Below are 12,763 nucleotides of genomic sequence, written 5' to 3'. Positions count from 1 at the left end.
CTGGGAATGCAACTGCAGGAATACATGCTTTAAAATAGGAGTTGGATGAAGACGGATGAAGGTCAAAGTGGTCTTCCCTGCTTTGGCTCTCACCAGAGCAATGATGAGGCTCTCAATCGGAATTACCAAAATAGTGATGCTGCCATAGCCAGAGCTGAACTACAGGGGCCAAAACAGCCCCACACAATGGCAGACAGACTGCTGCTGGGTACCACTCAAATTAGGGGCAGCTTTAACCTTACAAATCAGGGTCTGTTCTCATCAAAATTACAGACCTTTCTAAAACCTTCCTTTGCTGTTTGATTCTACTTGTGACATAGAGTGGCAGCATAACATGACAGAGATTTAAGAAAACAATACTGTACAAAACCAGCATAACATTGTCATTGTCAAGAGAATATCCACCAGGCGAGAATATTTAGTTGTCGTGCATGTGAAAACAGGAAAAAAAAGATCACTGCATCATAAAAGACGCTGCAGTTTTGTGGTCTTGGCCTCTTTTTGTGCTTACGTGGAGCTGCCACATGTACCCTGCATGCTTGCAAAAGCCCTACTGAGGGCTGCACAAGCACATGTGCATAAGAACTCTGAAACGGCTTTAAACTTTAGTGAAAAACAATATTTAGGACAATTCGTTGCAACATGTAAACACATTTGCTGGCTGTTCCCAGGCTCTCAGTGACAGGCATGTGACAACGTGGGATGGTTTTGAAGAACCGTGTGTAGGAGAAACTTCGTAAAGTTATTTCCAAGGTAATGGCCAATTTTTCTGATTATGAGCATATAACAAAATAAAAAGTCTCATCTTATTAGTTTTACGGCGGTGATTAATAACTTAGGCTGCCCTTGCTCTTTATGATGTTCTCTGGACCCCCTGTTAAACATGCACACACAAATACACACCTGCTTCACAATTTTCTGTTGCAATCTTAGTCAAATAAAAGGAATTACAACCTCCACGGACTGGAAGTGATGGTGAGGAACAAGGGCTGAGCAGACCTCTAGCATACAGCCACAGAGCATGGGGTTGGGGCTTTGGGAGCTTTGGTGTGGCTGGAGGCAGAACTTATTAAGCTCCATGGCACAGCTTCTTGGAGTTACTGAATACCCAGCTCCTAAGCACCAGGCTGAATTAGTTCTGGATTCCAGCAGCAGTTAGGCTTCTGAATACTTTTGGAAGATTTGTGCCAGAATCCTATAATATATACTGGCTGCATTTACTGCTTCATGGTTTTGGTACAAGGGCTCGCTGCATCCAACAGGTGGAAATTGCTAGAAAGCGTTAGCTGATGATTTAAACAAGCGATGATTTAAAATCACTGATGTGCTATATTTCTCCAGCGGGTTTTGTTAAAGGAAGTTCTTAGCCCAAATCACTTGAAGATTGTGATGTTTCACTGCCACTTCAGAAGAACATTTTTATGTTGTTAAATACCAACAAGGGGTGAGCCTACGTATCTTCTATGAGTAAAATATTTTGTGTGATGTTTTATTAAAAACTTCATCGACACGTATTTGCAAAGCTTTCCATGATCCTCTACCAATTAATCCATTTACCTACTCAGAAAAGCAAACTTATTAAAATGTGTCCATTACTGAATAATGACTCTATAAGTCTTTAAAGACAGTACATAAAAACAGTTTATAGTGACACAAAGTTTGGGGAAAAAAAAAAAAAAAAAAAAAAAGACAGCCATAATATCCATTACCTGAACTTACAATTGTCTAGGAATAAAATCCCATCTTCATTTATTCCTAGATCTCTAATTAAAGGCTCTGCCATAAATCCTCAGCATCTGCATTTCTATTCTATTGTATTTATGGTGTTGCATCAAGATTCACTCTAAGAAGTTATAGAGGACTCTTGACGCATTACACAAACTTTTCTCTTGAAGTAGATTTAGTGAGGGTTACAAAATCTATCTTTAAGGAAGACTCAATAAAGTATATGAGGAAATAATTTGGAGTTGACTGTAAATAAGAAACATTCTCAGCCTCACACAGGAAATTACTGAAATCTATTTGGCGTCACCAGTTTACATCAAACAGAGAAGCTGGGCTGTTGGTGGTTTGCATTTAACGTTGGCTCTGGCACCCAGTGCCAGCCTTCACTTTTAGAACAAGAAGATTTCTAGTTTTTGTTAAAAATATGTGTGCCCCTTCCCAGGCATTAGGGATTTCTCATAGGCTCCCTGCCAGTGATGGTAGGGATGGGGCTTGCTACCTAGGTGAGCTACGAGGTGTAGCAGTGCCCTACAGGAATTCCTTGGGGTTTGAGGAACAGCATGGGGCCAAAGGCTTACAGGGACAGATGCGATCCTCTCAGCTATAGATGGGGAATTTCCTTCGGGTGACAGGCACAGGGAGCACAGCCGTGACTTGGCAGCCCCCAGCCGCCTGTTTCTTTCTTCCTGCAGGAGGGTTTCCCATGGAGGGCCTCGCACCTGCAAACTCTGGCTGGTGTTGCCAGGGCTGCTGGGCCTGAGCGAAGGCATTTGGATGCCTCCGTGGTGTCAACGCTACTGGGAGCCTTAGAAGCTGAAATGCTTGTCAGCACTTGGTATACCGGAGCTTTGCAGACAACCCCAGGTGGGGTGGCAGTTCTGTAAGCAGTTGTGTGAACCACTCATTAAAGGCAATAGCATGTTTGAGAGAAGCTTTTGCCAGCTCTGTATTTACAAAGGCCTCTCAGTCTCTATGGGTTGGGGAAGAACATGACTCACCCGGGGAGGAACTTTCCAATTGTGTTGTGCATTCAGCTCGGCTAAGAACCATAACAGAGCTGCCAACACCAAGCAATTATGTTATACAAGATACCAGAGGTAGCTACCTGCCTGGGGCTGCTTACCGAAGCTTGTGCATGGCCAAGAGCCACAAAGCACGAGCTTTAGGGAGAGAAGCAATGGGAAACCCTGGAGGACACTTTGGATGGGAGGGGAGAGTTGTACCCCCAAGTTCCCAATGCTGTGAGGTGGGCTGGGGCTGGGTTAGGGGGCAGCTGAACCTCATATGTGTGATGGGAACAGCCCCAGAGAGGGATTAGAATTAGTTTGTGGCCATGGTTTTGGCCACCTGGACCCAGAACCCACACCAGAACTGCTCATGATCAAAAGACGCAGGGTGACATCCCAGCAGCGAACACAGAAAATAGGCATAGGAAAAATTCCAGCTACCGGTGACAGTTTATTATGAAGTTGTACCACTCTGGGTAATGAATGTCACATCACAAAGTGATCTACTGCTCTAATTTTTCCAGCATTCAGTTGTGCTTTCACCTACGTTGGTGAGGTAATCAAGCCACGTAGTGAGAATAAAATCTAGGCACTGTGTGTATCCACATGTTTAGGGAAAACTATTTTTTTCTTTCTTTTTTTCACATTTTTTTTTAAATATGTGACTGATTATCTGCAGATACTTGATGTACTTGTGATTTCAATCAGCATTTTGTTCATTCATTGCCTCTCAGTTTATTGATTTATAAGCCCTCTAGAATGGTATGATTAGCGCTAGCATTTTATTCTCAGTGGGGGTAAAATGGTATTTCATTATTAGCGTGTTAGAAGCTATTTCAAACTGACAGTTTGTTTTGAACCTGGGTAAGAGAAGTGACATTTATATTTGGAAGCAGAAGATTGACACAGAAATTATTCTGAAACATAATTACAGTCAAGGCAAATGCAGAAGATTGAAATTCCAGCTAGAGTTTCTCTAACTAACTCTTGCTCTTTTCTCAGTTCAGCCTGGTGAGACATAGCATGCTCCCTGTAGGCATTTACAGTAGATGTAGGGTGAAGATTTTTACCCATTAAGGCAACTCAGCACAAAGCTGTGAGTCAGGATATAGGGATATAGGGGAGGATAACTATCCTATATAACTGTATAACTATAGGATATAGGATAACTGTCCAAGCCTTAATGGACAGTTGCAGTGCTATGGCAAGACCATGGTATGGCAAGACCCTAAAAAAAAAGACTCACAGATAGGGTAAGTGTCAGTGAAGCTGCTGATATCCTGGGGCATTTACAGTGAGAGGCACCCTTGTTCTCGGGTTCACCAGGGTACCAGGGTGCCTGAGTGCTCCAGCAGCACTGGGGGAAGCAGGACTCACTGCTGCAGGCCTGGCCCCCCACTGCCACTCTGATCTTTGTGTGTTCTCCAGGCTCAGCTCAGGATTTTCCAGCAGCCAGGCTGACTTAGTGTGTGCTCTGGGGCTGTTCGTACAAACTCTTCCCATTTTCCCTCAGCTTAACATTTATGTTTACATTAAAAAGGTGGTTTTTTTATTGCTAGAGTCAATTCTCCAGTACTCTCAGAAAGTATGTTAAAGACTGAGTTGCTGGACTTTAAAAATTGATTCTAGTAGTTATTTTTGTTCATTTATTTATTTATTTATTTTTCCCAAAGGATTTTGATTTTCGTGATCCTCCATTACTGAGCTCTAAAGGAAATTTTCCATCAAACCAAGTAGGAGTAGAGTCTCCAGCTTTGGTGAAATGCCAAGAGTTTCCATCGCAGCACTAGAGCTCAAGAACACTTTGCAGCTTTCATGTAGGAGTTACATACAAACCATTAGGTGCAGTATATGAAATAAATAGAACCAGAGAGCAGAAATGAGTCAACATATTACATGAAAGCTGTTGCTAAACATGACCTTATTTCTTGCTGTCCTCTCTGGAGCAGAACAAAAAAGAATACCAATTTGCCACTATTGCAATTTTTGTGTATTGGGTGATTTTCACAGTTATTTCTCAGCAGTACATAGAATCTATTACGGTGTAGTATTTAATATTTAATATGTTGTAAGTAGATTAAATAAATAAAATGTAGGTACTCAAAATTTTTTTTCACTTAAATGCAGAGGCTTTTGTTTGTGTAAGACTGTGAGCCCTATACTATGCCAGCGAGCATGCATTTCTGCTTGAACCTCCTTTGAATTGCAGTATTATTAAATTCTTAGGATGAAATCCTAGACTCACTGAAGTCAGTAGGAGTGCTGCCGCTCACTCCAATGGGACAAGGATTGCAGACTTCTGCAGGGTGCACAATTACTTCATCCCTTCTGAGCTGCCGTATTCTGGTGGCCAGTCTCTGTTATAGTGATTCGTAGACTTGGCAGTGATAGGTTAACAGTTGGATTTGATGATCTTAGAGCTCTTTTCCAACCTAAATGATGTTATGATTCTATATTCATTTCTAGTGAATGCATTAAATTGTGTATCCATGATCCCTTCGTAATACAGGAGAGCAGCAAAACCCAATCACTATAAATGGTACGTCCAGTTTTATTTGAATAACACAGAGAAGGCAGCTCAGTGACTAGGCTTATGGAAAAATACGAATATATTTGAGACTAGAATTATTCAACTCCAGACAGAGAAGAGCTGAAGGAAGCAGTATGCAATTAGATACAATTATGAAAGATACACAGGAAATTAGAGTTGTTCATGGATATTTTTCCAATTAACATTTGTCTTTCACTGGAGGAAAACATTTAACTGGAAATATCCACCCAATTTTTGCATTGACAAGCAAAATGCTGATTTCTTTATTGGAAAGGGTGGGGGATGTGAGGAGAAAACACTCCCTGAAGTGTTTTTGGAGGGTGGAAGATTCAAAGACAGAAAAAAAAATGTTAGTCTTTTCAATGAGAAAAATCAAAATTTCCATGAATAAGTTCCTGGATGAAATAGTAGAACTTGTCTTTATCCTAACAATGACATCTGTTTGCAATAACACTCTATGCCAGTAAACGATGTTATTTTAACTAATCTATTGGCGTGGCGATGAAAGTGACAGTAAAATGTTGATATGGAAGCTAATTTCTGTGTTTGGCCTTGAGATCCATCTTCACAGACACAGAGTGAGTGCAGAAACTATTTTTGGCAACATCACAGCAATCCAGATTTAATTCTGACACTTCTTTGCCTTCCTGAAATCCAAGTAAGACATCTGGCTGCATTTTCTGTGTATGTTTGTGAAGTGCTATTGAAATCATTTGTATCAGTGGTGAATTTGGATATGGAAATGTGACTAGAAGGTGCATATGAGGAGGAGGGGACCAAAAGCCCGGGTTATGAGTAAAAAATGAATGGCAACTCTTCACTGTATAATGCGCTTACTGAAAGCTGAGAATAAGATGTCATTCTGAATATGCTTCTGTGAACTTTTAACTTTCTGTAGTGCTTCTATGTTGCTCAGACCCATGATTTATATGGAATTATGCATATGTATGACATGTGAGGAACGGGAGAGGATGGCTATGCCTGATTTGTGGGGGAGTCCCTGCCGAAGGCAGGGACTTGATAAGCCCTTGCTAAGGGTGTGCTCCCAGCAGCCCCTTAGAAGAGCTGACTTATGAGTTCGTGAGTTATCGGTTAATTTAACACAATTTAGGGTGGCCACAGCCTCCTCATCATTTTCTGGAATATAGAAATGTTTACTTAACCAAAAATAGCTCCGCAGATTTCGTTTGCAGTCGCTTAGCTTAGCACACCACCATCTTATTGTCTTCTGCCAGAAGCTCTCCAGTTACTCGCAGCGCACCGAGGCTGCAGGCTTCCTCCAAAAAAAAAAAAAGCTATAATAAATAAATAAATAAAGCAGAACTCAAGGAAAAAGAAGCGGCGCTCCTCATCTGGACTGGATGCAGACGTGCTGTTCGCTGAAGACGGCCCAAAAGGGCCAGGCCGTGCCGGGTGCAGGCGGCGAGCCTGCGAGGCACAGCGCGGCCGCGCTGGAGCACACGCTGCAGCGCAGGCGGCCCCTGCGTGTTGAGGCACACATGGAGCGCGAGCCGGCTGCCAGACGCGCTCGCAGAGCCTGTCTGCAGGCTGCCCACAAGGCAGCCATGTGGGTGGAAGGCAGGCGAGCGGCGGAGCAAACTGGCTGATGGCTGTTTCGTTTTGGAGACCACTTTTTCCAAGCGTCCTAAACACGGGCCTTAATCATCAGCACTTCTGAAGCACTCATCGTTCTTGTATCCAGGCAAGGAGCCTTGTTATTACCCTCTGAGAGATACCACATTCCCTCATTTCCGATGGAAGGGGGCCTGCCAGCAGTATCAATACCGGCACCACTTGGTTTGTTTCAGATTAAAAATGTCCCCAGGGAAGATCTGCACTCGTCTTTGGTGGGATCCCAGTGCAGTCACGGGAATCAACTCCTGCGCTGGACCAGTGGTGGCTACCTTCAGGGAATGCACCGCTCTGCCTTTACTAAGAGGAGAAAATACTCTCTGCTCAAATTCAGAAACCCTCCCCTTTGGGCTCTTTGTTGTTTAAAATGTTGCCAGAAGAGGTTGCCTTCACGCAGCCTGCAGTTTGAGGACTCATGTACGGATGCTGTTATGAACGCCACAGACATAGGCCTAGGTGGCCATCGCAACCACCACCAGGCTGAAGACAGGACTTGACGGCTGCCCTCAAACCTTCCTGTGTTCAGGGCAGATTGCAGCAACTCCATCCCTTGATGTGGTGGCCTGGCCCTGTGTGGTACGAGCCTGACAGGCTCAGCTCCAGGATCCTGCTGGAAGGGGTGCTTAGAACAAAGGGAAAAGCAAAATGCTGTCCACAAGGCCTTTGGTGCATCACTGCACACATTGCCACCTACTCCAATCTACACCTCCTGGAGCAAAGAGAGTGCAAGAAGAGCTGAAAAGAAAAGCTGTGTTTTCAGCAAAATTTAAGTTTTCTTCGTGTATTTCAGAGAGTTATGCAAGACACCTACTGTAACTGTGTATGCTTCATGGAAAGGTCCATCAAGAGTGCACACCGAGGCTGTCTGCACAGGGAAACTAAAGGATGTTACAGTCCAGCTCATGTACGAAAAGGCCAGTCATTGAGAGTGAAGAAATACTGTAGATATGTGATATCACAAGTTATATAATATCATGGCCAAATCTCTGCAGCTGGATATCATCAAATCAAAATTAGAAACTCATTGGAAGCAAAGGACAGTCTTTGCACAGATTGCCTATAAATCTGCAATAACTAGTTCTCCCTGGGCGTAACATCAAAAACATTTTTTAGTGTCTCATTAGTAAGAAAATTTATTGCTCAACTATTGAACTATGTCGATTTTTGAAAACATTGTGTGAATAATTCCAGAAAGCATGTGTTTGATTTGTATTCGTTTTGTGCCGCTGGATAGAAAAAGTGGCTTTTCCCCTATGATGAAATGACACTAATCATGAAATTAAAAGGTGAAGCATGTCTACAGTTTCAGAACAAGGTAAATTTTTATAAATATGCTAATGCCCTCCCTTTCCCATAAGTCAAACTAACATTAAGGAGTTCATATCCCAGCTGAGCTTAAAAAAAATAAATACAAGGCCCAATTACAGTTCTGTAGAAGGGAAAAAAATCTCCTCCCAACCCTTATTATTTTTTCTTTGTGCTGCAGTGTGTTTTCCAGCTGTGTCTGTTGGCCATTTTTGTGGCTCAAATAGCCTGAAAAAAAGATTGAGAAACAGGGGAAAAGTTTAAATCAAACTCCATGTCGTTCTCATAGGATGCATGGGAAGAGTTTACAAGTACCTGCTATGCAATAGCAATTTATTGACAGTAATGCATGTATATGAGGCAGGTTTATACCGCTAACTGCAGGCAGGGTGCTATTGCTTCTCACATTTTAGCAACAGGAAGATGGAATAAAGGGCTCCAGTACGGTTCACTGGTATGGTCCCAAGCATGCAAATCTCCTTTAGACCCATGAGGATTTGTAGGCACAGTCTGGGGGACTGGGCAGAAGCACTGGAGCTGCCGGAGGCCCATCTCAGCTTGGGCTGGTCCTTTGTTTTGGCAAGCGCAGCTGTGAACTGGCCAGAGGCTCAGCTTGCATTCACTCTTGTGTTTAGAGGGTGAGCAAAATCCATTGCCTTTGGAAATGTAGCTGTTAGATTGGTTTTATCCTACTGTTAGCAGGGTTTCTCTCCTAATGTTGTTCCAGCCCTGATCTCTTCCTCCTTGGTCTCTATATGCAAGCTAACCAACTAGAAGACAGATTTACAGAGTTTTTTTCATAGAGGGATTTATAGTATGGGAAAGGAACAAGAAGAAACTGAGGCAGAACAGCCAAGTGATCTGGTCTAGGTTGCTCACACCTCAGAAGCTGAATCAAACTAGGGCTGAGGAACCCTACCAGACCATGTAAAATTCAGCTAAGTTTCTTGCTGCCTTTGTGAAGGGACTTTTTTTTTTTTTTTTTTTTTTTTTTCCAGAAGCAAAATAGAAAATAAAAGAAATAATTGCATCCCTGAAATATTGGTAGATTATAGAATAGTTTCAGTCAGGGAATGGTGGAAGCCACAGTAAAATGTGAAGTCCCACTCCACCCTGTTGCAGCTGCCTCCCATCCCTGCCCCATCGGTGCAGGGATCAGTGACACCATCCCCAACGCAAATGAAGCAGTTGGCCATGGGGAAGGGCAGCAGGGTGGGTGACAGCAAGGAGCAGGGCCCTGGACACCATGAAGGTTTCTCCACAGCAGCTTTCTGCCCTGCTTGCTTGAAGGCGTGGGGTCTGCCCTTGATGGGGCCTGGAGGTGCAGCCTGGCTCCAGCCCAGCCCAGAGCACCTCAAGGAGGCCCCAAGCCTGCCGGAGATGACACCAGCAGCACTCCCCCGCTCTCCTCCAGCTGCGTGGGGAGAGCTCGTTCCCAAACACGCACGAGAAATGAGAAAATACAGGCACAGCCCTGGCCTTTGCTAAAAGGGGCAGGCGGCAGCGTGAGCCCCCCCCGCTGCCCCGCTTTCCACGCCAGGCCTCTTGAGCCCAGCTTTATGGGGCGAGAAGGATCAAAGGGCCCCAACTGCTCCCATATGGTTAATGGCCCTATATGTTGTGTATAATTACACCCAAGCATCTCTGCATCCATGTTTTGCATATATTAAAGAGCTCTGGGTGAGAGCCAGCGCAGTGTGCACAAGGAGTACATGGCCCTCCTGGGCCCAGCTCCACCATGGCACCGAATGGAGACCTCTCCTCTGGCTGGGCTGGGAGAGGGGTTTCTGAGCCATGGGGTGGCATCTGACAGGGGCAGAAAGTTAATGCTGCTTCAGTGACTTCCAAGTTGCCTTTTTTTTTTTTTTTGAAAATTATCTTTATTTCCTTAGTATTACCACCCAAAGGGGATGTTTGCTTTTTATTAAGGGTGGGCAGAGGCAGGAAGAAAATCTGCCCTTCACTCACTTATTTTAGCCTCTGCAGTTTTTGTTTAAAGTAAATAACTGTGGAATGGATGCATGGGGCTGTACCCATCTCTGCATGACTGCCCAGGGCCCTGGCCTCTTCCTGTGCTGGTAAAGCACTGGTCCCAACAGAGACATAATCCGGAGCAGGATGCTGCAGGGATAGGACTGTCAGACCATAAGAAACTGCAGATCCACTCTGCTTTTGCAGACTGAGACTGAATTTGCTCTCAGGAATGCAACCCTGCTTTGCCAGCCTGGAAACTGTCTTATATCATGTCGTCAGAAACAGTGCTTTCCGCCCCCCTATTCCCCTCTGCTAGGAAAAAGACAGCAAAACCCACTCAGATGGGCAACTGGTGATGGGAAGACCTCTCTCAGCGTGATGCAGTTGTGTCAGGACAGGGAGCCAGGCAGTGCAGGATGATGTGGAGCAGGCAAGGCACGAAGCAGGCCTGATTAGAGCCTGTTTGGAATGCAGTTACAAATGAGGGAGCTGTGTTCTGGCACCGAAGTGGAGAGAAAGTGAGGGAGAAATGGATGAAGGAGATCTAAGGCTGAAGCACATACATTTTTGTTTCCCTTTGTTCAAACAGCAGAACTTGAAACAAGTTGGAAATTCAAAGCAAAGCATTGCATGGTGACATAAGTGATGCTGGACTAAGCTGGTGGGGGTAGGAAGTCCTGGTTCCCATTTTCAACTGTATGGCAAGGCTGTGTGTTGACCCCCATGGTTCAGCCTGGCCACCCACCAGCCCTGGAGTGCTTCCCACAATTTTCCAGGCCAGCACTTGCCAAACATGAGAATGAAGCTTGTTTTAGCGAAGCCAACTTACCCTGGAAGCTCTCTGCTCCCCCAGAAGGACTCTGCCTGCAGGTGCTGCAAACCATAATGGCCAAGTGTTAATCCCTGGTCATCTTTGTGTGCTGGAAATCCAAAAGCTCCAGCACTAAAGGTGTAAGCACTCATCTCAGCCTGACTTTATTTCAGGCAAGGCTTTGTGTCTGAGCATCACTGGACATGCTTCTTGTTAATGTGCACCATTGCGAAAGTGGCACTGAAGAGTCACGAGGTGAACTGGCTTCTGAGATTAAACTCAGAGGCTGACACAGTGATTCACATGAATGCCTGGGCTGATATGACAGACTCATTTTCATAAACACAAGCATTGTGAAACTTGGGTGTTTCTTTTAACTAAAGAATTTTCTCCCTCATATCCTTTCCAACTGGGTCACCTCCTGGAAAAGCTTGTAGCAGATCTTGCTAGGGATTTTTCTTCAACAGAATGCATTCAGATGAAAAAAAAAAAAATGTGGTGCTCTATCAAGCTTTTTTTTTCTTTTTTTTTTTTTTTTAAAAAAAAAAAGCATACTTTTCCTCAGGAAGATTTCTCTGGTTTTCAAAGGGGAGCCTGGGGTCACCTCAGCTCTCTACAGGGCAGGCAGTAAAAGACATTTTCCTTCTTTTCTCACTACTTTCCCCTATTGTCTGCTTGCCTACTGCTGTGGTTTGCAGTGACAATGCTGAATAGCAATGTTGATACCTGGTTTGTGTCCAAGTAGTGGTTTTTTCAAGTAATTAGTTTGGGAAGTAAAAAGCCTATGAAACTGTGCTTTTTCAGGGGCAGGTGGGTTAGATTACCCACTGAGCAGGAGAGGTTACCTGTTTTTTTTTTCTTTCTTTTTTTTTTTTTTTTTTTTTTTCTTTCTTCAATTCTAGACCTGTGATAGCCTGGGAAAAAAAATACCTTTATAGTAGAACCCTTTAAAAACAACCACCAGAGCCCCCACCTTTCTCTGCTCTGGAGCCCAAGGGCAGACTTAATTAAAAGTTCCTTCAAAATATACTCCCTACCGCTCTAAGCTACCGTGTTTCAAAAACTCTGGTGCTGTGCCAAAGTGGGAGCAGGCATATATTAAAGTGACAGGTACAAAAGATATTGTTATTCTTTGTGCTCCCTTCTCCACTGATCCCTCTGCACTGAAGCCCCAATGTAAACATTATTTAAAATAAGAAATAATAGCTTCTCTTCTCATCTGCCCATCTAATGAGCAGATTATTGCTAACTGTTTGTCTTCTGCCAGCAGCCTCCTCAGGCAGAGGTTTCCCACTCCCTGTCAAGGTTCACCCCTGCAGTCTCAGGAATGTTTTCCTGGAAATAGCAGCTTTGTCACACCACGTTTCTGCTGACAGTATTACCCGAGGAAGGCTGCTCAAAGAAGATCAGGCTAGAGTGCTTAAATATCCACTGGCAACTTATTAGTAGCTGAGGTAATCAAAGCCGCCTTGTTACCGGCATACTTTGAATTTTCTGAGTGCATCTATACACGTTGCATTATTAAACGTAGGTCCACGTTACCTCAGGTACACTCAGAGTCCTGCAGCTTAAAATGAGAGCTGCCATTTGGCACCTGGCTATCTGAAACACAGCCCAGCTTCTCCCTTCTCCCCTTCTCCTCCACGAGGTTCTCACCACTCGTCCCTGGTGCTGCCCAGTTTGTGCCTCTCTCAAGTCCCTTTATCTCTCCTCTGTGTGCCTATTTCAGCTGATGGCATGTCCCAGGCACAGCTGCCC

The sequence above is a fragment of the Anas platyrhynchos genome, chromosome 6 (genome assembly GCF_047663525.1).
Source record: "Anas platyrhynchos isolate ZD024472 breed Pekin duck chromosome 6, IASCAAS_PekinDuck_T2T, whole genome shotgun sequence".
Classification (NCBI taxonomy): domain Eukaryota; kingdom Metazoa; phylum Chordata; class Aves; order Anseriformes; family Anatidae; genus Anas; species Anas platyrhynchos.
Note: the sequence above shows the minus strand (reverse complement) of the source record.